Below are 27,976 nucleotides of genomic sequence, written 5' to 3' on the forward strand. Positions count from 1 at the left end.
TTGCCCTAGCAGACACCTCATGGGAGCTATTGGATATTTCGGGGTCTGCTGTCAGCAATGTTGGCTTGGAAAGGGTCCCAGGCATCTGTCCCAATCTGAAAGCTCTCGATATAAGGTTTGGAACAGGAAACCAGATCTCAAAATAATGAGACCTTTATTTATTTTTATTTTGATAAATAAAATAATTTTTATAGATAACAGATAAAAACATGAAGAAAAAATAATGTTTACTGACAAAAAAATAAATGCAAAAATGAATTGCAAAGAGAAAATAAGCTTAGTGCTTAATCATGTAAGGAAATATTTTTTGGCCCAAATGGACTCATCAGAGTACAACACAGTCTGACTCTAAAATGGGATCAAACCTGTTGGCTGGGATTTTGTCTCCATTACTAAGTTCGTCATATCCACAACTGAGGAGGATGCTCTAAAGACCAACCATTCTGTTGTGTTAGCCACCCAAAGTCTTGGATCACATGATCAATGTGCTTTCTGGGTGCCCGGAAAAGGGGGAAACTGTAGGTATTCAATGTAACACTTCTAGACTAACCACCGGGAGGAGGATAGACCTACACTCATGATCTATGAAAATAATTACTTGCCTCTTCCATCAAAGCACCCTAACTACTTGGCTAACCAGTGTAAGGGAACATGTTATCCCAAGTAGTATAGAGTTACTGCTAGAAATCAGTAAACTGAGCAAAAGAGAAGGGGCTAAAATCAGTTATAAAAACCCAAAATCAAATTAGAAATAAAACCCTAAACCAACAGCAAACCAGCTAAACCAACCCCACCCCTAGCCCCGGCTCCCGCCCCCCCTCTCAAAAAAAATCCTAAACTAGAAAAATCAACAATAAAAGAGAAATGCCCTAAATTAAAAACACAAAATATTAATAGAGGTGAGAGAGAGAGAGAGCTTGGCAAGCGGCTCTTTTGGGGATTCATATTCCACCTTTTTTTGAGGAGGTGTGGTCTCATTTTTGGCCCCAAAATAAGGAGACGCTTCTCTCAGCGAGATGCATCTCTGCTGCATTTTTGTGAGCCAAACGTCTGAGATCGCTAATCATCTTGGAGAGGCATCTCCTGGTGCGCAAACAGACCCTTAGTTTCTTTAGTAAGGAGGTTTCTAAAGCACTCCAGACCGATGAGAAATAAGTAGGGAAAGAGTGTGTTGTCTTGTCCTGTTCCATTCTTGCCTTTGGAAGCTCCAAATGAGTCATTGATGATAACAGAAAATCCAGGGGAGGTGAAACACATTCGTATGCAATTGTTAAAGGTTTCCCCAAAGAAAGACATCAGTTTAGTTAATTGAAGGATTTTCAATTAACTTAGTCCTTTTGAAGATCTATCTTAAAACAAACCGCATTCTCTAGTTGTTCATTGCACAGGCTGTGAACAATTTCATGGCCAACAATAGCTTGCTTGAATATGCCTCTGTTTTGGCAAAGGCATCTTGTATTGATTGATGATCAATCTAGCTTTTGCGCTGATATAACTAATTAGCAATGATTTTGAAAATCTTCTAATGCAGATTACAAAGGTCTATCGGTTTAGAAGCAATCACAGAAATTGCAGCTATTTTCTTTAGAATGAAGGTGATAAATGTTGATCTAAGAGATCTCATGATGGAGTTAAGATGGAGAGAGCTATGATGGATTGATGGTTAGCCATATTTCATCACTCATTATATGCCACGGTTTGTGGAAAAATTGGGTTGGGAACTATTTGAGTGGGGAGATTTATTTGTGCTGAGGTTCATGAGGGTAGAGGCAATCTCCTCATTGCTGACTTACCTCCCTAATTACAATTTTCTATTTAATTATTTTGGTGTCACTAGGTGTTGGAGGTGTGAAGGAAATTGGCTGAATGGTGCCGAGCAATTCCTCGAAAAACAAACAAAGTTAATTTCATTGATGATCTCTTGTTTTTGTGAAGTGATGGATCCATCTGAATCGTTTAAGTTTGGATATGGTTGAACTAGACTTGGGGGCCATGGTTCTGTAAAGGAGAGAACTTGGTGCAAGAATCGCCTTGCCAGTTTGGCTCTGAGGCTAGAATCCCAAAATGAAAGAGGAAATGAAGGTTGAGGATGCAAAGGGCTAGAATTCCATGAGATGGTGAGGCAAGTGTCGTGCTCCAAGGGATATGTCGGCTTCGACTTGCTTCAATGTTGGAAGACCGGCCACATATGAAAAGAAAACTGAGTTCAAACCCACAATTTAATGATGACTAGGATGTCATAAAAATGGACAAAAGATGAAAAGAAAATTAGTAGGATTTATATTTCAATCATTATCATCAATTTCTTCATAATTATTGGCTTCATTCCTGTCTCCTTCATCCGATTCCAAACCATCATTAGAATCGTCATCTTCTTCAACATAATGGTCCTCCTCAGTTTCTTGTGAATCGGCCTCCTCTTCCTAACCTCTCTTTCCTCCTCCTTTGTGTACTAGTAGTGGTGGTCATTAGCCCTCCTATGGGTGGAAGCTGGTCCTAAACTTCCTCGACCATATCCCAGGTCAACCCTCACGAAGGATCTTCAACCAACCACTCTTTTGGCATCATCCAAGTCTTTGGATGAAATGGGATCTCTCTTTGGGATCTTAAAAATGCTCATCTATAGCATCAGATTATGCTTGACAAAGACTAAATTATTGAGCCTCTTTTTCTCAAGCTGGTTCTTGCTTTTGTGTGGAACTGTAGTAAAATATATGAGCCACAATTCAGACTTATAAAACTAAGATAATACCCTAATAATATGAATCACTAAATCTATGATAGTCTTAAATTTTTACCATATCAAAGGAACTCCAAATTTAATATCTAAATTCATATGAAACTATGCAAAATTAATAAATACTAAGGAAATTACCTACATTTGATTTAGTCCTTGTTCTCACCACCATTTCCTTCACAAATGATTTCATAGTACACTTATACAAAAGTAACTCGTTAGCATATATCTTATCTTGGATATCATTGTGTAGATCTAGCCTCTCAAGACATTCATTAACGGCAAAGCCTTCCATAATTGCATCCTTTTTCTCAATACCTAAGTTTGTGCAGAAGAACTTCAGGTTCAAAACCTCAAATAGTACAATTTCAGGTAATGACTGATGAAGCTGCCTAAGAAAAAGGGTCGGTTGGCTAAATATGCCACTCCTGCCCTTCGAAGTTGGGTGCTGTATGGCTATCAAGACATATGGCCGACACAATTTCTGGGCTGATGAAGCTGCCTATCCCATTTTGTAATCTATTATCTCCCATATTGAGCAATACGTACTCTCATCATTGACCAAAGCCTTTGCTACCTCCATCTAGTGCATCATATTTAGAGCCCATAATGGGCTTCACGTCACCATTAACCTATTTTTAAAATTCACTAAGGGTAGAAAGACTTTAACCTAGTAGACTACCCACTTGACAAACTCTTAAACACACTGTCACATGCCCTTTCCCCTTTAGCACATCTAGGCCACTTACATCTAGATAACTCTTCTAAAGTTAACGTCAAACTCAATTGCTTTCTCTTCTGCAATATTCTTTGTAAACTTAGAAAAGAAGTGGCAAATCCTGTTACCCCAGCCCTTGCTATATCGCTCTTCTAAGCGATCTTGTGCATCATGCTGAAGGCAATGGTGTGACTATTTATGAACATTGTCACGACTGTAGCCTTAGGAAGTGTACTTGATACCCTAGGCAGTTCACTAATAGCCTTAAGCATGGGTCTATGCACTTTGCTAAACATGGAGTTCAAAAGTTACAAGGCCGCTTTTAGTCCAATAAATTAGGAATAACCATATTTTCTGTAGCATTATCAATTACCACTTGAATACCATTCTCTTCCCCAACCTCATTGAACTTGTCAATTAAAGTAAAAAGGAATTGTGCATCTTGTACATTATCAAATGCATCAATAAACTTTAGAATTCGTGTCCTTAAAGGACAATTCACCTTTATGTTCATTACACTTCTGTTCACATCACTCCATGTACCTGTCATAATCATGATCCTGTGATCCTGTATTGGATGCTCGCATCCTTGTGGGTTTGGGGCACTCCTTTGTGAATTGTACCTCCTTATGTTATTGTTTGAAAAAACAGCTTGCCCAGTGCCTAGGAGGCTATCTCGCCTACGCTTGGGCAGGCCTTCCCGAGCGGAAGTTCTTAGGCGTTCTCCCTAGCAAGCTAGGTGGGTGCTTAGGAACATTCATAAAAACGACCTTTTTTTTTTGCATGTTTGGGGTCATTTTGCGCCTAGAATCTGGGCAGCCCAGTTGAATCCAAAAAGGATTCTACAGTTATATATTGTATAAAATATAAGAATTAGGTATTTGGGGCACATCAGAATTCAAAGTATAGTACAAATTAGAGCACACTCCATAAGTAACCATAAGTCGGTCCATAATCCATATCCAATTAAAACTTAAAATTTACCATTCATAGTTCAATCAAAGTTCAAAGTTTAATAATTATTCAACATTCATCATTCATCATCAGAAAAATTAGGGTCAGCTGCATTGGTATCATATTCATCGGAATTGTCATCCTCGTCGACATATTGGTCGTCCTCATCTGTCTCTTCTGAATCTGCCTTTTCTTCCTCCACCCTCGTTCTCTGTGCAGAAGATCTAGTGGCCCTAGGAAGGTCAGCTGATGTCCCTGAAGCATCTATAACCATGTCCCATGTCAATCCTTTATACCCCTCGACTCATCATCATCAACTAACCGCTCCATAGCGTTGTCCATATTTTTTGATCTAATGGGGTCTCTCTTATCAAACATGTCCTTCAAGAATCGATTACACTTGACATAGACTAGGTCATTAAATACTTTTTGATTCAAGCTTGTTCCTTCTCTTTGTATGAATCTAACAAAATCAAATGAAACTAATTAAAGTCTATGGTTCATGTATTATTAATACAATTATACAAATTACCTTTACGACCTTACCCCTTCAAAAGCACTCCAATTGCGCTGACAACCGGATGAGGAAGTGGTTAGGTTTAAGATCTGAATGATCAACTTTTGTAAATTTGGAGAACTACACCCATGTTGGCTCCACCAATTGGCTGCAAAGATATATAATAAAATCATAAATAAATAATAGAATTATAAAAGAAACTTGATTACGTGAACTTGATGAGCTTAAAAATATTATTACTTCTTGGATCAATTTTGGCCCTTTACCTCATTGCCATTGGACTCCCAAAAGACTTTAATGAGCACTTGTAATTTATCAGCTCATCAGCGCATATAATATCTTGGATATCAGGATCAAGGACTAGCACATCTACAGACTTATTAAATCCAATCATAATTGTATCATTTGTGTGTATATCTTTGTCAACATAAAACAAAGCTGGGTTCAAATAATAACCAGCTGCATGCAATGGCCGATGTAGCTGCGTATCTCACTTCTCATCAATAATCTCCCAAACAGGGTTATAACAGTTCTCATCATCATCAAAATTTTGAGCTCTCTTTCTTGCATTTCTCCATGGCCTCATATATATAGCCCATATAAGGCTTGTCACTATCAACCATGCGAAGGACTTTGACAAGAGGAAAAAATACCTTAAGAGCGGCCCTTCACCTCTCGCCAAAAAGCCTTAGAAAGGATAATATCTGTCACCTTTTTCCCAACTTGATCCTTGGACCACTTGCATGCTCTCCAGTCATCCGAGGTAAACATTTTCCTTAATTGCACTCTCCTCAAATGTATGTTATCTAGGCATAAGTACCAGGTCGCAAATCTTGTGACCCCAGGCCTCACAATCTCTTTCTTCCTTGTAAATCTACGCATCATGCTGAGGGTGGGATGGTGGCCATAAATGAAATTTGTAATTGACTTTGCCTTCTTCACTGCACCTGATATCTCGGTTAAACCGCCAAGAGCCTCAAGCATGAGGTCTATATAATGTGCTGCACATATTGTCTAAAAGATTTTAGGATAAGCTATGCGCAACAAATTAGGTGCAACAACATTAGGAGCAACATTGTCTTGACAACCTGTACAACATGATGCTCCCCAACCTCCTTCATTCCCTTCTCTAAAACTTGGAATATGTAATGAGCATCATGGATATGATCAGAGGCATCAATAGACCTCAAAAAAACAGTCCCTAAAGGACAATTCATAAGCAAATTCATCTGACTTCTTCTCTTCTTATCACTCCAAGCATCAGTCATAATAGATACCCCATATTGAGCCCATGCATCTTTCTTAACTTCTACAGCTTCCTTCGTGACACTCACCGCCTTTTTCAAAAGAGGCTCTGAAAGCTGGGGTTGGGGGTTTCATCCCAGGCCCAAATTGGCCAATTGTCTCTACCGCGGCATAGAAGTTGCTTAAGCGAGCGGTATTGAAAGCAATGCTCGCCTCATAAAATCATGTAGCAAGATAATAAGTAGCTCTCTCTCACTCTTCCTTTGTCATTCTATTTTCAATGGTGGTTTGCTTTTTTGTTTTCTCTCCTGCAACCTCAAGGTCAGACCAAGGTTAAAAACTATCCATAGGGCCCATAACCCGAGGCTTCTTACTCCTAGAACCAGAACCATAAAAAATTACGACTCCCTTTCCCTTTCCACTAAATGATTGTTCGACTTCTACCTCTTGACATTCCTCCCCAATCCCATCCTCATCACTATCATCATCATCATCATAATTGACCCAAGCCCCAGACCTAATCTCTGCTATGGAGGCAAATCTCTCATCTTTTTTCATTTTTACCATATTAAAAAAATTGGTTATTTCTTCTTTAACAACATCAGCAGTCTTTTTACATGGCGCAACATCCCCCCTGATACTAGCAAGATGTTTCTTGAACCAATTTATGCCCCTTTTGTATCCTTCTCAAAAAAATTGCATCTTATACAATTTTTATCATTAGGATCTAGGTTGTAGCCATATTCCCAACCGGGATCGCCACTCCTATGAGATCTCGAAGAAGACATCTCAAAATAATGCAATTTATACAAGTAATAAAAAAAAAATCACTTACTTTGAGTTTGATTGCTCAATCTTCAAACTTCCACCTCAAAGATGCTTCTAAGGACTCAAAATCTTCTAAAAAACCCCCCAATAGATTTATAAAACATCAAAAATTAAGTCTAATATCAATGGGTGATGTTTTGATCAATTTCTCTTAACTTTGAGGAACCCTTCGATCTCAAAGAAATCACGAAAAACTAGTTTTTTGGGGGCTTTCTCTCTCTTAAATGGGCTCCAATAAGTTTTAGGTTTCAAATGGACCTAAAACCCATAAAAAAAATATGGACAAAAAATACCCCCACCGAAAGCAATTTCTGCCTTTGAGTGGGGCGCTGGACCTGGGCTCCGCCCAAGTCTGGGGCCTAGGCGGCCGCCTTGGCGGTTTCCTGGGCTTGTAGGCGGGCGCCCAAGGACCACCGCTTTTTTTGGGCACCTAGGCTTGGGTGATGTGCCCAGGCTCCCAGATCCGCCTAGGCGCTGGGTGGTTCGCTTTCTGGAACACTGAGCCGTACCATATCTTAATGTGACTTCTTTGGAAATGCAATTTTTTTTGGATTTTGTTGGATATTTCTATGTTTTGGGAATGCGAAATTTTGAAATATATTATTGCAATAAATTTTAAGGTCCAAATGAAGTTCTTACAAAGATCTTTGGGGTAATTCTGAGCTTGTTAGACAATTGAAAAATTGAGCATAAAACATCGAAAATATTGAATAATTAGAGATCTCTTTCTTTTCATTTGCATGCCATTTTTTTTACAGCATCATTTTGTATTGGTATTTGGTCTCATTGGACACTTGGAGTCCATAAGCATGATTGTTTGAAATATGGACTACTGAGTATGCTGCATGGACACTAAAGGACTAGTACATCATGTACTTGTTTTGTTTCTTCTTCTTTTTTTCAATTTTTTAATTATTTAAGCAAAAGTTTTAGTGATTTGAAAGTGTCAACATTCACACACAAATTTGCATAAAAAAGGTGGTTAGAATAGAGATAAATGTATAAATACGCATAGGCATATATGTCCGTTTAGAAAGCACATATATGCATATATGTGTATGTTTCAAACCTCTGGGCACTTGAGGTTCTGGGTAGCTCGCTTGGGTGCTGGGCACTCGAGACAACCCCGCCCCCCCCCCTGGGGGGCGCCTAGGGACCGCCCAGTGTTTTTGTAAAGCTTGCTTATGAAGCAATGGCTTTTTAAGCTTATAAGGATTGGGCCCTTCAACCCTGGTCCAAAATTGCTTCCAATATTGTATAAAAGCTACTTAAGTGAGATGCATTAAGGGCAATACCTGCCTGATAAACAACCGATGAATATAATAAACTTCTGTCTTGAACTTATTTTTGATCGTAACTTGCTTTTTCTATTTCTCAACTGCATCGTTGGGATTGGGGGGCAAAGGCATCCATTGGCTCCTTCATACAAGGCTTCTTCATCTACAAGCCTCTCATTGAACTTCGAGAGGAACCCACTTTTATTTCCCCTCCGTCATCATCATCATCACTCCCATTGTCACCATAGATATTCACCCCTTCCCTCAACTCTACGATACTCTCCTCTTTTTCTTCCTTCTTCCCTTTTTCGGCATCCATATTCTCAAGAATCTCCTTCCTAACTTCTCTTAGGACCTCCTTACATGGGGCAATATCCCCCTTAGTACTAATGAAGTGTTATTTAAATTAATTACAACAAAAATTGCAATGGATTTTGTTGTCATTTTGTCCCGAGCAAAAACCATATTTCCATCCTGAATCTCCACTCCAATTAGAACCTGTTGTAGACTTTTGGAGAAATTAAGAAATATCAAATGCAGAGATAAGAACGAACCTTGTGCGATCTTCGATCTGCAATGTTTTGGATGCGTATGAACCTTTAAATCACCTTAAAATAACCCTTATTACTTTTTTGTGTTCCACAATGCTTCATATAAAAGAGACAAAGTTTGAGATGATTCAAACTTGGAAAAATTCTTTGATAAAAAAAAATCCAAAATTTATGGTTGTTTTTCTAAATTTTTTGGGTTTCAATGCCTCTAAAATTATTTTAAGGTAATATTCAAAAGAAAAAAATTACTTAAGGGAGGTTGGAAACACACCTAAGCCTCTTTTCTTCCCTTATTAAGGAGGAATTTTTGTGGAAATGCTCGACATTTTCTACCGTTGGGCAAGGGCAAAACCTAGGCGGACGCCCTGGTCTAGGCATTGGGAGCCCGCTTAGGCGACGTCCAATCTGCTTGGGGCGGCGCTAAGGCCTCTCAGGGGCACCCCACCTTGATAGATTGGCTGTTTTCTCTTTCCTTGGTTGATTGCTTCAAGAGATTTACGTTGGGGGTTTGAGATTCAGTCAAGGAAACTAAGTAAAGTTCTTAGAAGTGATGGGGGATACAAGTACACCCTTAACTGTTTGGTAAGTCCAATGCGGATCAAGGGATAGGTTCCGCAAGAAACGATATCCTATGCTCAGCATCAAAATGGTATCGCAAAAGGAAGGAATTTTTCCCTAATTTACAAGGGAGTTCCATGATGGCAGAAACACATATCGTATTGACCTTTTGTTTAGGAGATGCTTTGTTGACTGTTATGTACATTTTTACTAGAATTCCTTCAAAACCTGTGCCTAAAACCTCTTATGAGTTGTGGACCAGTAGAAAACTTGGTCTATCACATCCCATATGACTAGGAATCTAGATTAAAGGTCCATGGAATGTCCTTTCATATGATATGTTACTTCAAAGGTATATCCTAATCTATGATTTTGAAATGGGTGGAATCTCATGATGTGAACTTCATTTTGTCGAAGTACTTAAGCACTGAGAGGTCGGTGGGATCTTAAATAGGGAATGGTGAAGTGATTCCTCTACTAAAGGGCTATAGTGTGAGTATTCCTATAGTCGTCAAGAATAGCGGGAATGAACCACCATTCATTCTCAAGCATCAAAGGAGTGCAAGTGACAGAGTTCCCCATAGACATTTTGAGATTGAAGGGGAATGCCTGACATGTATCTCCATTAATGAGGATGAATCAGGTCTATATCAGGAAAGCACTGCAATTCTTTGTTGTAGCCAATTGGATTGCCACAATGTCCCAAGAGATTAGTTCCATGGCTATGGTCGCTCTAGGATATTTTTTTACGCTTGGAGTGGGAGCGCTTTTTCGGTATAATAAGAAGCAAACGTGTTTGCTATTGACTTCCTTAGAGGCAAAGGACATTGCTTATTGTGTAGCATTTGCAGGAGGGCTGATGGCCTAGGAGGTTCTTGCAATGTTAGGGGTCGGATCAAGTGCTAGAGAGCCTGTTGCCATGTGTTGTAACAACTCGACAACACTAGCTTCTATAAAGAATCCAAAGTATCACAATAAGTGAAAGCACTTGGAGATAAAAAATTATCTTGTGTGAAATGTCATTGAGAAGAAAGAGGTTTTCTTGACATAAATTCCCCTGCGTAGGGTGGTAATAGACTCTCTGTTGTGCGTCAACACGCTCCAATTAGCATCCCACTTGATGCATTGCTTGCGACAAGACACACGAATGTGACTTAATTGAGACATGTTTGGTGAAATCTGATATAGTATCTTGTATTATTTATCATTTACATCATGTAGTTCGACTCATAGTGTGACATGAGTTACACGTGCCGTTATTACTCATATTGAGGTGCATACGATATTCCCTGCCTCTTGTTATACCGTCGATAATTGCCCGTCACCAAGTGACCTTGAGTGCCTTCATAGATCTGGTGACTAGGTTAAGAATTGGAGACTTGATTGTGCTACTTTAGCATGTCTTCCCTATTTGTTATTTGGGGTTCTCACCCCATAGGTAGGACCTCACAACGGTGACCATTCACCACCTAGTGGCTATTCACCATGGTGGAACAAAACTCCCATATAACTGGGCCCTACAGTGGTCAATTGACCTCGATATTTAGTAAGGAGTCGCTGAGATCAAAATTAGGGGATTTGGAGGCATGAGTGAACTTGTTTTCTTTGGAGTGTTAAATGCCCCGTCTCGGTAAAATTTCGAAGCGCAACGGTTCCGACTAGTACAACTCCAGGATACAATTAGAACAAATATAATATTTTTGAGTCTCTGAGTTGCACACTCAAGTCCCGTACAATATATATATATATATATATATATATATATATATATATATATATATATATATATAAAGTTAGCCCACTAGCTAACAACTATAGTGTTAGCTTAACGACCCTTATTGAATCTGGGCCGATCTGACGATCACAACCTCATTTTATAATATAATTTTAATATTTTTCTACAAATCCAAATCACATAAAATTTGAGGTGTCCATTCTTCTCTGCAAGGTGCACATAATAAAAATATTAAAAAATAATTAGCAAAATATAAATTGATCAAAATACCCTTGAATGTTTTTGGGGATATTGGTCAATTTATTTTTTGCGAATTGCTTTTTTGATGTTTTTATTTGATTCTTCTATTTTTAAAGAATAGACGCTCATAATTTCAAGTGATTTGGATTCGTAGAAAAAAAATTAAAATTCAAGTAAAAAATGTAATTGGATTGTCCTAGATTCAATATGGGCCGTCGGGCTTACGCTGTAGTGTTATAATGACCCTTTTCTTTGTAATTCCAACATATTCTTAGGTCTTTCTTTTTGTTATTGGATTTTTTATATTTAAAATTTTTATTTTTCTTACGGAATTATTTGACTTTATGTTTATGATCTTTTTTATGATCTCTAATCAGTAATTTCACTCGTAAGACATCGATTGGGCATGAATGCCGGAATAAATTTACTTTGATCGGATCAATGGATGATACAAGAAATGATCCAATTAAATGTGTATTGATCAATGGATGATATAAGAAAGGTCTTGAACATTCCCGCACAAAATAGAGTACCAAATATGTGTATTTTTTCCTTATCTCTCTTAATTTTCTCTAATCGTTCATTCTCTCTTTAAATATCAAAAGTTACATACTCAATGGAGATGGAACATTAGAGAGAGAGAAATTCCGTCAAGCCCAATGCCATAGTCTGTCTCTCCTATCCGTTCTTCTCTGCATCTTGTGCTTGTTGTATATTTCCAACAAGAGAGGTAAACGAGACAATGTCTAGAAACAAAAGAGAAAGAGTTTTTCTCATATCGTTGAGAGAGAGGGAGAGAGTAAAATAGCCCCTTTCTTAATGCCCCCATAATTAAAGAATTATAAAAAGCTTTCACCCCACTTGGGTAAGGGAGAGAAAAAGATGAGTAATAAAATAACAAATATTAAAGAGGAAATGCCACATCAAAAGAAGGTAGTGAGCATGCTCTTCTTTAATAGATGGAAGACCATTAAAGCTATTAAACCACATGAGAATAAAGACAAAGAAGTAATGTATTACATAAAGTAGAGGGGAAAACATGGCCCACATGATAAGAGGTTAAAAGGGGGGAGCTCCATTTAACGAAGGTACGAAATCACAGTGAAAGAAAAGAATGAGTGCACCAAGTGAGAGAGAAAAAGATTTATGGTCCATAAATTATCATCAGAACCTTTTCCCGACTATTTGGGGTTGGCTATACGAATCTTGGTTTGCCATTATGTTCTATCAAGGATCATACCCTTAATGAGGCCATAAGTCCCTATATCTTTTCTCACTACTTCCAACCATGCCCTTTTAGACCTATCCCTTGTCGTGTTTTAGCCTTCCACTTGAACCGACTTGCACCTCCTAACAGGTGTTGTGCTGGGTCTATGCTGTACATGGCTAGCTCACAAAGTCTACTCTCTCTTTCATCTTATCGCCTGTTGGAGCCACACGTAAGTTCTCCCTAATCGTCATCATCATAGCCTTTTCCTAATTAATTGGGGTCAGCTGCACGAATCATGTCCGCGAGTCTGCTCTATTAAAGGCCATACACTCAGTGAGGCCATAAATCCCAATATCTTTTTGGATTACTTCCAACCACGTTATTTTCGGACTTTCTCTTGCCCTTTTTAGTCCTTCCACATGAGTTAGCTCACACCTCCTAACAGGTATTGTACTTGGTCAGTGTCACACTAGCCAGCCCATTTAGGTTCTCCCTAATGTATTTATCTTGAATTTTATCCCTTCCTGTCTTGCCAATTATCCATCTCAACATCCTCATCTCATCTACATTCATCCTATGGATATGTTGTTTCTTGACCGCCAAACATTTTGTCCCATAAAGCAAAGCTGGTATCACAACTGTTCTATAGAACTATGCGGTGATCACATAAAACTCCGGTTACATATCTCCACTTTGCCCACCTAATTCTAATTTTATGTGCGGCATCTTCCTCTGAAAAAGGAATCCTATAAGATTAGGATAGTTATTTTCTGGATAGCATATTTTGAGAGAATCTTGTTTGAATTGAAAATATGAATCTAGATCTTGGATTTGGATGGATTTCTAGGTTGAAAAGATAACTATCCAGAGTAGGGAATCTTGAAAGGGGGCGTCTCTATATTAGAGAATTTAGACAGAGAGGAGATTCTTTTGTATAGAGATCACTTACCAGCCAAAGTGGTACACCCGTCTCTAGGTCCCTCTTTCTACCGCCCCATCAAACCATCTTTTTCCCACTTTTCTCTATAGGGAAAAAGAAATTTAACCATACAATTTTGCAAGAACTCTCGGGCCATCTCCATTGAGGGCCGTGACTTGCTTTGTGAGGTAACCCTGTTGGTTATTGTAATCAAGGAGGTTGACCGGAGGTTGCGAGCATCAAACTCTCGACCCTTAAAAAAGGAGTAGCCACAAGAGCAAAAAGTAAGAGGAGGTCCACAAAAGGGCGATTGGACTTCCAAAGGTATGTAATTTTATCTGATTCTCATTTTTTTTTTAATCTTTTTGTGTTTCTGCTGCGTTGGGACTTGCCCACAGTTTCCAACCAACATAGGGTAATAATACAAGTGGTAAGGCCTTAAAAGGCCGCAAGACCCAAAAGACAAGCCAACCAGCTCATTCCTCCTACAAACTCAAAAAGTATTTTATGCTAGGTTGCAGATTTTGCTTGCCTGCGAAAGATTAATGGCGTTAAAATCACATCCCATGTTCCAAGGGGGAATCTGTCTCCTTCGGGTAAACCAATCTAACATCTTCTCTGTGATTCCTAGATTTCTTGGTGCATATATTGTTGAAGGAAGCCACAATAGTCCAATTTCCCATAGATGGGTGCCAAAAACCTTCTCTTTGGCACCCATCCTAAATCTTGATGACCTTTAGTTATGCATTTGCCATCTCAATATAACATGTTAATCATTTCCAGTCCCTCCTAGAAGTGAGGCTGGAGTTGTAAACAAAATGGTGCAAAAGAAGACTGGTCTGGGAACAATATCTCATGTATTTGTTAAATGGTTGTATGTTGATTTTGCTTTTGGAAATTACCATGAACTATTATTATTCTTTGATTTTCTAATGCCAAATTTATTACAATTGGATTACAGCTTTCAGTTTATTAGGGCAGAGTTCCAGAGTCACCTTTGACTTGGGTTGTTGTTACTTTAGTTTTTTCTTTTTCATTTGTGCAGTCAATGTGACAAAATAACTGCAGATGCTGTTTCACACCTTCTGTTCCAGTGCCATAGATTGGAGATATTGCGTTGTGGGTATGTACTCTTCAAAAATTCTTTGTTATGTTACTATTATCGTTGCTCCAGGTTTCAATTCATGAGTAGCAAAATCCTTTAAGGTCCGATATGAAACTGTTGGTAACTGTCAAGTATGGAAGGCTGTTATGGGCCTTGACAAATGACATTCTTGAATCTAGTTTCTGAGATTGAAATATCACATATTTATCTGCAAACACATTCACAGACGTCTTGGTGGTGCTGATTGTTTCACTTTCTTTCATTTTCCTAATTTCTAATGGTAGGTTGTAGCTCATTCAATTAACTTAGTAAACCTTACTGTGAGAATTGCAGAGGCAGTCACAGAAGTGATTTTACAGCATGGAGATGCTTGAAGTTTTTAAAGCCAAGTTTGGAGGTTGTAGAGGAGGAATCATGGGAAGAACTGGATAGCAGTGTTCTAGCCAAAGGTGGCCAGTCTCTACGCTGGTTGATATGGGTATGAGCTTATCATTTCTTTCACATTAGATTCCATTTTTCATATCAGTCATCTGCAAGCATAGAAGATAATCGTTCATTCCCCCTCATTAATCATTAGTTACCTATTATGATCTCATGGCAGATTGCCATATTATGACTGCTTGTTTATCCTAAGAAATTAAATAATATGTCAGATTTTTATGATTAATTGTATTTCCAATGGAATATGTAAATTCCGGTAACCATGAAGGCACCTGATCGTGATTCCATCAAGCTTAACTTTGACGGTTGCTCCCTAGGCAACCCGGGTCCAGCTGGAATAAGCGGTCTGTTCAGGAACCATGAAGGCACTATCCTTGCCTCCTTCTCTAAACCTATTGGTGACTTTGACTTTCACTCGGATGAGGCCCGGGCCCTCCTAAAAGGCCTCAAACTCTTCGATCGCAATTGGTCTTCAACCTTTGTAATCGAAGGTGACTCAAAGAATGTAATTTGCTGGGCCTTTGGCACTGCTGCGTACCCTTGGTTCCTAGCACTCAATTTTGAAGAAATCTCTTGCCAATGTTTGGGTCTCATTGTGTCATGGCGACATGTTTGGTGTGAATACAACTCTCAGGCAGACTCCTTCGCTAAACAAGGAGCTACACATTTAGGGGACTAAGTGATTTTTTGTAGCATTGGTCCTTCCTTGCTGCGAGTGGATCACCCCTCTTCTCTCTACTCGTCTGGTCTTTATACACCGTCCCTTTAGGGGAGCCTTATTTTTTGTTGTATATAGCTCCTAATCTCTTGGGTTGCAATTTTGTACTTTTTTCGTTCTTCAATACAGAGTAAACATTTAAAAGAAAAATACGTAAGTTCTATAGGACAATTGTGAGACCAGCTTTGCTCAATGGAGCGGAATGTTGGGCGGTCAACAACAATATACCCATAGAATGAGCGTAGTAGGGATGAAGATGTGAGATGGATGAGTGGTGAAGACAAGAAGGTATTGAATTCGAAATATATACTTTGAGAAAATTTAGGTGTGACACCAATAATCGATAGATGAGATAGACGTAGACTTAGGTTGTTTGGTCATGTGTGGTGCAGATCCAGTACAACACCTATTAGGAAGTTCAAGTTAGTTAAAGTAGAAGGCTCAAAAAGGGCAAGGGATAGGCCTAAAAGGATATGGTTAGAAGTAATGAGAAAAAATATTGGGATTTATAGCCCCACAGAGGGTATGACACTTAATAGAGTAGAATGGTGTATCAGGATTCGTGTAGCCCCGACCTCAATTGGTTGGAAAAAGACTTTGACGATGATGATGATGATGATGGTCGTCATGTATTTAGGAAGGAGGTAGATTTGGCCAGTGCCTTTTCATTGATCCACCCAATGATCTGCTCATTGTTATTTTAATTTGTCATCCAAAAAGATGGGTGAAAATACCGATAATCTAGATCTCCTGCGATCACCATTATAATGTTGGATAGATTATTTAAACCTGTAGTTGACTAAGAATAAAGCTTGGAATTTTTCTCTGAGGTACCATGGCACAAGTGCTTTCAAAATCTAATTAAAGGCCTTGGATTGATGTGATGTGTAATGTGGTAGTTGTAAATGCAAGGGCCACTTCAACAATTCTTAAATCATGCTATTTGTGGTATTCAACTGGGTAGTTTGATCTATAGTTGCTAGTGTTTAGGTGGTTTTTGTACTCCTCTAAACATTATTTGTAAGGGACTGCTTCATTATTAAATTTTGTCAAATGGAATTTTTCAATTTGTAACTGACCAAATGTCAATTTGGTCAATTATCTGTTTGCTCTATCATCGTCATCATCATCATCATCATCCAAGCCTTATCCCAACTATTTAGAGTCAGCTATTATGAAAAGGTGTAGCAAAGTTTTACGTTGGCTGCCTTATCTAACACAACCACTTTCCTTTATCTGGGCTTGGGACTGGAATGACCAGCTTGGGACCTCTTTTATCCTTTAATTTTAAAATTGGAATGACAAATAGTTTTTATGTGGTTTGATAGTGGTGGTGGTGATAGTGATGGTGTGATGGCAGCTGTATAGTGAGGCAGTGATGATGGTGGAGATGCAATGGTGGTGGTGGTTGTGTTGGGGTGTGTAGTAGTGGTGGTGGTGGTGTCCCCGAGTAAGCATTGGAGTGGTGGTAGTGGAGTGACAGTGGTGTTGGTGGTGGCGGCAGATGGATGGTGGTGGAGTGATGGTGGTGTTGTGGTTATGGTGGTGGCAGGTAGGCAGTGGTAGTGGAGGTATGATGATGGGGTGGTAGTGTGGTGGTGGCAATGGTGATGTTGGTGGTGGGCGGAGAGCATATGATGATGGGTTGGTAGTGTGGTGCTGGCAAAAGTGATGGTGGTGGTGGGTGGAGAGTGACAAAGTGAGGGAGAGAGAGAGAAAGAACCAAGTTGAATTTTGTTGCAAAACAAAAGTTGGTTTTGCAAAAAATTCAATTTGGGGTTTAATTGCAATTGGTAATCAATTCAAATTCGCAAATCATATGTTACGAATTGAGATCCTTAAAGTTTTGGGCTCTCAATCCCCCCTTTTGGGGATCTCCATACTGCCTTTTGGGATCTCAATCTCAACGTTATAGGGGATCTTGCTCCTGAGCTTAAAATAGAATTTCTTTATTTATAGCCAGTAAGCAATGCATAGATATTAAAAGCATAATTGCAATGCTAGTTGGCTATAAATAAAACAAATAATCACTTTGGAGATTGGGTTCCCTAATAACGGGGATCGAGATTCCAAAATTTAAAAATTGAGATCCCATTAAGATTCCTTTCCCAGAGCACCGGAGCAATATTCCGGAGCAAGATCACGACTTGGGTTGGAAGATCCCAACAACGATGGCTTGGAGTAGCCACAATTGCCCATGAGAAAATGTTCGCATTATGCCGATGCCTTAAGTGGTTAGTGTCTAACATGACTCATGGTTCTGACATATAGCCTATCTCTAAAATAGCATATGCCCAATATGGCTCATGTCTTTCATAGATCACTAATATTTTATGAACTGTTCTATCTTGTGACTATCATGATTGCATTCATGGCACACTCTACAAGGCCTGTGGGAAACAGCTTATGAGTGTACATGGAAAACTCTCGTCCATATACTGTGACACTGACCTAAATGAGATATCAAGTCAATGATTTGATGCTACCTATAGGCAACATCACGTCAGCGACTTAACGCTTCATCAAGTCAGCTCTTGCCAGTATCCATTGTTAGAGGAGGTACTTGGATGAAATGTTGAGTTGGAAGACCACAGTCCCATGAAAGAAGGAATAGCAGCTAAGACGTGGGAAGTAGGCAAGGAGCACACTTTCCCGAGGACACATGTCCTAATTCTAAAAGTCAAGCACACAGCCCACTTCATCCGGGTTTATATGGTCTCAATAAACTGCCTTTATCCGTTCACTACGACAACACCTGCTCACATTGAGCAACTGTCTCCATTAAGAACCATACCATTGAGCAACTGTCTCCATTAAGAGCCTTACCATTGAGCAACTGTCTCCATTAAGAGCCATACTCTTGAGAATCTATATTGGTGCCTAAGGAAGCTTCATGTGAGGACAATTTGAGTGACAAAGTAGGATTGAATAAAAGGGAGAAAGAAAAGGAGACTAAGGAGGTGCCTTTTTGCTGAGTAAGGTATAAGGATAATATACAAAATGTATTATCTACCACAATTCCATTCGTCTTTTCTTTTAATTACTCTCTCTCTCTCTCCATTCTAACAATGAAGTCAATTAAACAGAGGTTCTTTGATAGAATGTTTTTTTGGATTTAAAATAAACAGGGTGTCTACTGGTGCCCAAGAACTCTAATCCCAAGAATCCAAATAACAAACATAATAATAATAATAAAAAATCTGTTTTGGTCATATGTGTTTGTATCATTGCAAAAGTTGATGCATATTTTGAGCAAACAGCCAGGTAATTCGTAATGGATACATCAAAAAAAACTTTAGGTGTAGCACCAATAGACGATAAGATGAGAGAAAGAGTAGACTTAAGCAGACTGGCCTTGTGTAGCGTAAACCCAGTACAACACCCGTTAGGAAGTGCGAGTTAGTTTAAGTGGAAGCCTCAAAAGAGGCAAAGTGTAGGCCCAAAAGAACATAGTTAGAGGTAATAAGAAAAAATATGATGACTTATGGCCAAACTTAGGAGGTGTGAGTTGTATTTACACCATAATTTCAAAAATTAATAGTAAATAGTCTATCATTTCATGTGTATTTTTTGGCCACCTATGTAATAAAAACAAGAATAATAAAAATAATAATTGGTAATCAATGAGAAATTACACAACATAATTTTCATATGAAATTAGTAAAAGCTCAATTGAAATAAGATACCTCTCGAGTCTCCTCTGATATTTTAGAATTTTTTACAATTACCAAACCTTCTAGTTTCCTAATGAAATTTTTTCTCATTTCTAACTTGTACCATAAAGATTTTGAATTTGATGTCATAAATTTATTGTTTATTTGAAATTATATGGAGGGACATTTGAAAGACTTTTATAAAAAATAAATAAAAATAAAGTTTATCACAATAAAATCATATTATTCCAATCGTATTATTCCAATGACTTATCATATTGAAACCACAGTCAAGCAAAGGCATACAAAATAGGTAGGAAATGATATTATAATTTTAGAATGGTACAAGTTATTATTAGAAAATCTTTTTGGAATGGTGATGATGTTATTATTAGAAAATCTTTTTGGAATGATGTGATAATGATTTTAATTCTGTATTTGAATGGAATTTTATGATCAAAAAAAAAAGAAATGATAATTTATAGGGAGTGCTGGTAAAATGTTGGTAATGCATTTCCCATATTTATTCCAAACATAACGAAACAATAGCAATATATTTCCTAAGTTGCATCTAAATATTACCTAAATAGTAATAATCCATTTACAAGTAATGCATTATACAGTAATGTATTACACCAATAATATATTTCACGGAGCCTTGAATGGCTATAATAAAGAAGAACATCTTAATCTCGTCACTAAGACTAGTTACTTTCTAGAGTGAGCATCCACTTTACTGGAGATCCCTTGAATAACGGCTATAGTGTTCTTAAAACTAGATTGGTTATCAAACCAGCGTAGAGGCTAGTGTGGTTCAACTTGTTCCGACCGGCAGTTCGAACGAAAATCCCTCTCTCTTGCATTAGGTTTTGCACAGCTGTCTCGCTATTTCATATAGTTGGCAACGTTAAAAGTTGGGGTTGCCTTTTTATGAGTTCTCCTCTATGATTGCAGTCTCTGATGAAGCAGACGATTGGGAAGAGAGGGTTTATTCAAGCAATGAAGTTGTATCACGGTTAGCCAAAAAAAAAAAAAAAAAAGCTGCTAGCATGACCTAATCATCAATAAACCTAAGTTTTAGTATTCGTAAAAGCATTATGGCACCCTCTAGAGAAAGTATATATATATATATATATATATATATATATATATATATATATATATATATATATATATATATATATATATATATATATATATATTATTATTATTAAGATTTTTGTGTTTATTTTTTAACTCAAGAACATGAGGTGCACGGGGATAGGTGGGCAAGAGTTGTGCAGGGATAGGTGGGCATGAGTTGTGAGTGAATTGATGTTGATCAGTTAGTTGGGAAAGCTTTATACGTTCCCCTACAACATAGAAGTTCTATCCTCCCCCTTATCCAATCGTTCATTTTTTAATGGACGGTTAAGATTGTCCCAATCACAATATCATGTCTCTACACTATTTTATTTTTAATTTTTTTCTATAAACTATTTTGACACCAAATTTTGGATGTCCATTCCTCTCTTAAACTAACACTAATAAAAAAATATAAAAAAATATTTTTAATAAATAAACTAACTAAAATACCCCTAAAAGATTCAAGAGGTGTTTTAGTCATTAGTTTTTATCGAAAAATTATTGTTACTATTTTTTATAGGTGCGTCCCAAAGAGAAGATAATATATACCAAATTTCAAGAAAATTGCATTAAAAAAATTAAAAATAAAATACTTTGAGACGTTGGATCTAAGATCAAATGGTAAGTGGCTGTCTTGATAAAAAATAGATTGTTGGATGGTAAGGGAAAGGTAGAACTTTATGTTGTAGGGGAAACATAGAAAACTTTCCCCAGGTAGTTTAAAAATGTAATTAGAATAAGGTTAAATCGGGTTAGTTTAAGGGCATAAATAGAATAATGTTAAATTTAGAGGGTTTATTTTTGACAATGTGGCTATCTATTGAAGACGGTAGATTATGGGTAAAACGTGGCTATCTGTTGAAGGAGAAGGTTTGGATAAAAGGTTGCTAGGTTAAAAAAGAGAAAATAGGGGAGAGATAAAATAGGAAAGTCCGTTGTTTATTTTATTTCTTATTTTTTTTTAGTATATTTGGAGGGAGATAAAAAAAGTTCATTGTAAAAAAGTTAACGAGTTAATAAATTTTGATATCGTGTAGATTCTCTTATAGACTTTAAGATAGGGTATATTATCTCAACCATTCTTTTTATTTTTATTTTTATTTATTTTTTCCTACATCACCCTCTATTTAAAGAAGAGAGAGAGTGTCATGGGAGAAGTAGAGGCTATAGAGAGAATCAGAAAGAGAAGAAGGAGAAGAGACAACCAGCTGAAAACCTGCGTAACAATTGTACGTCCATTATCTTCTACGGCAATAATATAAGTATCCTTCATAATTATTGGAACGTATTTACAGTTAGCCATTGTAAAAAAAATGAATCACTCCAATGGCCGGATGTTACAAATTGAGACAAAGTCAAAGCCCATTATAGTATAATCCCTAAACCTTCTATAGCATGAACCCTGGATATGTGGGTTATGCAGAGGCGATGCCCTCTGCAAATCCAAGAAACATGGTGTTTGTAAATCATGTTAATAGAAATCCCTTAACAACTGGTACCAATCTCTCTTAAAACTCAAACCAACAACCTCAGGCGCACAACGCCAGGTACTCATTGTAAACCTGCCTGTCATAAACCCGAATTTGCTTGCCTATCGAATTTCAGGCCATCACCAAGACAATCAATGGAGGAAATAGGGCAATGAACCCACCCTTCTCCAAGCAACTGATCAATCTAAGGCCAATATTAATCCTCCCCAAATCGTAAATATGAACAGTTCAGCCTCAATCTCTCATTTCCAACCTGTTCAGGAAATCACGATTTCTCATATGGGTATTTGAATAGCACACCCATGGCGTCTGATCAAACATAACAAGGGGTTCACTCTTTGAGTCTTTTTTCCCAACAACCATCGAATGGCATTCGAATGGCCGTGGATTATCTCATAGAATGAAACAGGGGACTGTGGACTCGGTTTCATCAAATTTACAGGGGGTTCCGATGGGTTAAAAATATTTAAAGGCGACTCAAGAGCTTCTTGATGAGGTTGATAGTGTAGGGAAGGGCATTTAGACTTAAAAGGAAGAGTTGGGGAGATTCACAGGGGAGAGAGAAACACGCGAAGTGGACTTACAAGGAGCAGTTGGGGAGATTCACGGGGTTGGGAGAAACACGCGAAGTGAAGAGAGAGAAGGGATTTAGAAGAAAAAAAAAAAAAGTTTTTTTTTTTTTAAAATAAAATTTGAGCTATGAAAGATAGGAGGAAAGTGGGTAAAGTTCATCTAAGTGGTTAAAAGATAGGGTGCAGTTGGCATACGGATCCATCCGTATCTAAGTGGTTAAAAGATAGGGTGCAGGTGGCATACGGATCCATCCGTATTTGTAGAGGTAAGGTGCGCTTTCTAATTTTATCATGGTATATAATTTTGATGTAAAATGTTTTTAGGATTATCTCAAAATTTATTTTTATATTTAATTATAAAGTTTTAAATTTTAAAAATAGTTAAAATCAAGTGGATCTATAAACAAATGAAAATCTTAAAAGTGGACGGTGTAGATAATATGGTATAAAAAGCACTATTTTTTAGATTGAAAATCTTTTTATTTTTCATAGTCATACATCTCGATGTCGAGATGATCAATCAAACAATTTTTCAACATTAAAACTACATTTTCCGATGGATTTTTGAAGTGCATCCGAAGCTCTACATTATAAAGTTGCATCCTTATATAAACTTTTTCCTAAAAGATCGGATCTCTATGTTTCGAAATACATTTGGAAATCTTTATTAGATAGATGAAAATTAAAAATAGTCTACAAAAATATTTTCTCAAAAAAAAATATGCATCTTACAAGGGAATTTATTTGTAAAATTCCCTTTCTTGTTTTTACTTTGGCTCGTTTCCATGTCAAGCGGATTCACTGTGGTTAAAAAGTAATTAATGGCCAAGCATTCACACTAGTAAAGTAAAGGATCATCGCAAAACCATATCAAAAAGAAAAATGTTGGTACAAAGAAAAACCGTCTAATCAAACATTTAGACCTCGGCAATTATAGATCTGGAAAAAAAAAATTAAGCCTTAAAATTATGTATTGTAACATATTATTTGGGTCAATCCTTTTTCACATGTTCAAAATCTATACCTTTTTGGAACTTCAAGAGTTTGAAAAATCAGGGGCAGAAATAAATTTTAGTTCCAATCCAACGCAGAAACAACAATTTTTTGGCAAAGTTTGGAGTTACGGCTTTAGATAAAACTTTTTCATCGTGCTAACCAACAATATCGGGAAGAAATATACTAGTCAACAAATCTCAATTACAAAAGAAACAATCAATTTCAAAAGATTACAAACCTCCAACGACCATCTCAAACTCATATAAAATATTAACATTTTTAGTTTTGAAAAATACCGTGTAGTATTTCAAAATAATATACATTCTAGGGGAATGATTGTTGGGTTTATGTGGTCATTAAAGACCTTATGAGAGCTTGTAAAAGTATTTTATATAGTGAAACATAAACTTAGTGGGAGTGTGGTCTTCATGTGGACCATACTATGTAAATGCTATTTGTCGATACTCAGACTAGGCTCGATGTTTTAGACCAGTTGAGTTTGGACAAACCAAAGTATTTGAGGATAGAGATATCACTGAGAAAGATTTGCTTGGTTAGTTCTTGATGAGGTTGGAGTCTGCCTAGATGAGAGCCGAGAGACTGTGTGACCTTTGTATGATGAATAACTTTAGAGATAAGGCTAAAACCTTATCGTTATATTATCACACGACATGTACATAGAACGTATTGAGATTTATCATTGAGGGTGAAGCATGTACAAGTACGAGAGATTACCTTTATGCACCATTTAGTCGTAATTGCATCATGGTCTGAGGAACCATGGTTTTATCTCTAGGGAAGAACTTGAAATCCATAGATTGGGATTGCGTCCCCTAGTCTATTGGCTAACTTTGGTGGTCCAATCATGAGCCCTTGCAGTGGACTGTGGATCATGAAAACTGCTGGGTCAGAATGAGAAAAGTAGGTTAATCGTGGTCCGCAGTTGAAAGTGGAGTGCTTATGTGCATTGATAAATTCTTAGATCGGATCTGATTCCCATTAAAATTAATTAATTTTATATTATATGATTTTTGAAATGTTTATTTGAATTTTTGTGAATTTTTTGATATTTTATTTTTGTCATTTGAATTTATAAATTAAAAAAAATCATTTTTCAATGTTTTTAATAAGGGAAAGTATATAATGATACCATTTACCTTCGGTACAAGATGGGCACAATAAATCTGACCACTGGATGTGAATTTGGGTGGCTGCATTATTTCATTGACCAACTCAAAGTTCAAAAGAGTTTTTCTTGAACTTTGTGACATCCAAGCTATCAGATTTCACATCGGTTGTCTGTAGGTAATTGTGGTCTCTTTATTCCAAAGGTAAATGGTCTCATTGTATATAATCCCTTTAAATAAACTATGAGATATAAAATTTTAAAATACAAATTTTATATTTTCTAAATTTATGTGGGACCCTCCATAAAATATGGGGACCCATTTACACATGTGCTAATTGGGTTGGGGTACATGAGAGGCCACCACGCGATGGCACACCCCACACATAGGGATTACTTGATCACCAAATAAGGTGATAGTTGTCTCATGTAAGTTGGCTTTCTAATTTTAGATGAAGTCAACATAATTAAATCAAATATTTGAAATATTTAGTAAGTTTTGTTTATGAAGATTGCTTGATTCAATAAATAAGAAATTGATATATACTAAAATAGAAAGTAAGAGACATATTTTCCTTATTTAAAGATTTCACGGGAATATGTTTAGAAAAGAGAAGATAATATTTTAACACCTTCATTTGAATCTTGATAGTGGATCAAAAGTATGGATGACTCACATCTCTCACCCTACAAGTCTCCTTAAATCGACGGTCAAGATTTAATCCTACTAATTATGACAATCTCAAAAGCATATAAAATATATAAATAGAGGTTCTCTCACTGCATAAATCTCTACACTTCTTTTATCCTCTCTCTCTAAGAATTATCAATCTGTCCAAGATCTATCTAAAAAGGGTACACCCCAACCTAGAGCATCATCTCTCTCTCTAAGTTTTTTAAGGGGCATGCCCCAACATAGCTGATCTCTCTTGGGTTTGAAAAGGAGCATGACCCTTTCTTGGATCGATTGTTTGTAGGTAGCAAAGGGGAGAATCCCCTAGCTAGTAGATCTCTCCCTCTCTCACTCTCTCTCTCTCTCTTTGATTTTTATCTTTTATTTCTCTAAAGATCAATCCAAGGGGCTTGAGCAACGCTAAGACATTGAGGCCTTTGGTAGTTAATTCTAGATCGAGATCCATATGCTATTAAGAAGGTGTTGCCACAAGTAAGAGAAGCAAGAGACTGATCATTGATCCCGAGCACCATTAGAAGGAGGTGACTCAGCATGGGGTGTACTAAGCCTAATTGAGGTAATCGTCGACAATTTTACTTCTTCAAATTTTATTTTTTGTTGGGCTCTTTTATTCCCATAAAGCAATGAGTCAATGTTTTGATTTAAGAAATTGTATTCAATAGTGGTAGCAAGTGAGAACTGTATCTTTCTTTTTTTATTTATTCATTGATTTCAAGAGTTATTTGTTTGTAAATGGACATTGTGAGTGGTCTTGCCGATGTAAGAATAAGAAAAATTTTATTTTCTATACACCGTGCTTGATTACATAGTCCAACTTTCAATTATTGGCATGTTCAATCATCGAAAAGACAGTCTGCAGAATGAGGTATTTTGTGTTGTTTTGAAGCAATGATATGAAGAAGATAATAAGGTATTTATTTGATACATACTTCAATGATATTATGTATTTTTGAGAGGAAGACCTCCAATTTCAATGGGAGATCCTGGGGGAATTGAGAGTTATGGACTCATCAATTAATGGTGTTAGTTCTGATCAAATTGTCCATTGAGTTCCGTGAAACACCAACCATATGACTTTATTTTTAGTTAAAATTTGACTGTAACTCATCAAATTGAGTCTACTTTCAAACAAAAATAGTTTCATGAAGCTCCTTGTGGTTTGAAAGATATAGTCATTTTATTCAAATGTGTGCAAGTGTTCTGCAATGAAAATCGTTTTAATGATTTAGAAGTCAAGATTTTATTTCTATTATTAATAGAATATTTTAAGGCTCACACAAAGTTTTTAAACTGTCATTTTGAGTCTAATTTCTAATATAAATTATTTGAGAGAGACATATCCATGGGAAAAAAAAAATAGAAATTTTGGATTGGAGAGAGGTCATCTTGAATTTTTTATAGTTTGGTGTATTTTCATTGAGATGTAAATATTTATATTTATTAAGCCTACTTAACATAGTGATATGAGGCCTGTAAAGATATATTTGTTGTTATTCTGTGTCTACTTTTAAACAAAATAGGTTTGAAAGGGAAACTCTATGAAGGTGAAGAGGAAAGGCAATTTTACTAAATAGTGTTCATCCTGGAATTCTGCAGTATGATATATTTTATGATGTGAATGTCATTTATTTATTTATTTGAAGAAAATATTACTTGGGATTTACACCATGATGTTATGCTTTGGTTTGAGTCTAGTTTTCAACAAAAAAACATTTCAGGAAGAAATCATTTATGTATTAAGATAAACAATTATTTTATTGAGAGGTGCACAACTTGATTTTCTACTATGAAAATTGTATTGTGATGTGAATGTCATTAAATCGAAGACCTACTAAATTGTGTGATTTAGGGATGGAGTAGAGCACTATTTTGTAATGCATGTAAAAACATCTTGGTTTCTTCACAATGAAGGGATATGTAGAGAGACTAGGTGACAACACAGAAACTTTAAAACTCAGTGGGAGAATTAAATTTGTGAGATATGATGAAGAAGAGTATTTCTTTATATATGTATAGGAGAATCCAAAGGCTGAAGAGGTGGATGCTTCATCGACGTGTAAAACATGATGACCAAGTGTTTTTTCATCAGTTGTGTGCTCTTTCAAGTTCATAAAAGTTCGTCAGCACGTAAAAGCAAAGAATCAAGAAAGTTTAAGTATCACACTACATGGTTTTGAGGTATGAAATCTATTTCACATTGCATGGTAAGGTCATATGGGGAAAGATGATTCAATAACATTTTCTTTTTTGCTTTATATACTTCTTTGATTATATTTTGGCTATTTTTTTATGAATATGTATGAAGTGTATGACATTAGGAAATAACTAAGAAGTTTGAAAGAGCCAGTTTTTTTTAATACCTGGTCTTTCAGTACCTACTTGTGCTTTTAAGAACTACATAAGGTAGTGATACACATGGAGATGTGGTTTGATCAAGGACTATAAGCTTAAGTATGAAAGACGAGAGATGAGTGTGACTCATTCAAATATGTAAGCACAAAGAGAGTGTTCCGATGGAATCCGGTCTTAATGACCGTCCCCCCAATAATGTCTAATAATATGATGTG

At 36.9% G+C, this 27,976-nt stretch overlaps 1 long non-coding RNA gene and 1 other non-coding gene across 6 annotated transcripts; both read left to right on the plus strand.

The window, feature by feature from the left end:
• The first annotated feature begins 6 nt into the window (after positions 1 to 6).
• On the plus strand, positions 7 to 27,932 carry LOC148779090 (uncharacterized). 5 transcript variants are annotated; one of them, XR_016046909.1, is made up of 5 exons: positions 7 to 115; positions 14,535 to 14,612; positions 14,928 to 15,072; positions 25,693 to 25,965; positions 27,426 to 27,932. It is a non-coding gene; the product is annotated as an uncharacterized LOC148779090 (long non-coding RNA). The 5 variants fall into 5 exon arrangements; XR_016046911.1 differs by lacking the exon at positions 27,426 to 27,932 and adding an exon at positions 13,705 to 13,813 and having other exon boundaries at positions 25,693 to 26,423; XR_016046910.1 differs by lacking the exon at positions 25,693 to 25,965 and having other exon boundaries at positions 27,426 to 27,925.
• On the plus strand, positions 3,135 to 3,262 carry LOC148779091 (U11 spliceosomal RNA). The gene has a single exon (XR_016048720.1). It is a non-coding gene; the product is annotated as a U11 spliceosomal RNA (small nuclear RNA).
• Positions 27,933 to 27,976: the final 44 nt, after the last annotated feature.

Source organism: Amborella trichopoda, chromosome 13 (genome assembly GCF_054954075.1).
Source record: "Amborella trichopoda isolate Santa Cruz 75 chromosome 13, AtrichopodaSantaCruz75HAP2 v2.0, whole genome shotgun sequence".
NCBI lineage: Eukaryota > Viridiplantae > Streptophyta > Magnoliopsida > Amborellales > Amborellaceae > Amborella > Amborella trichopoda.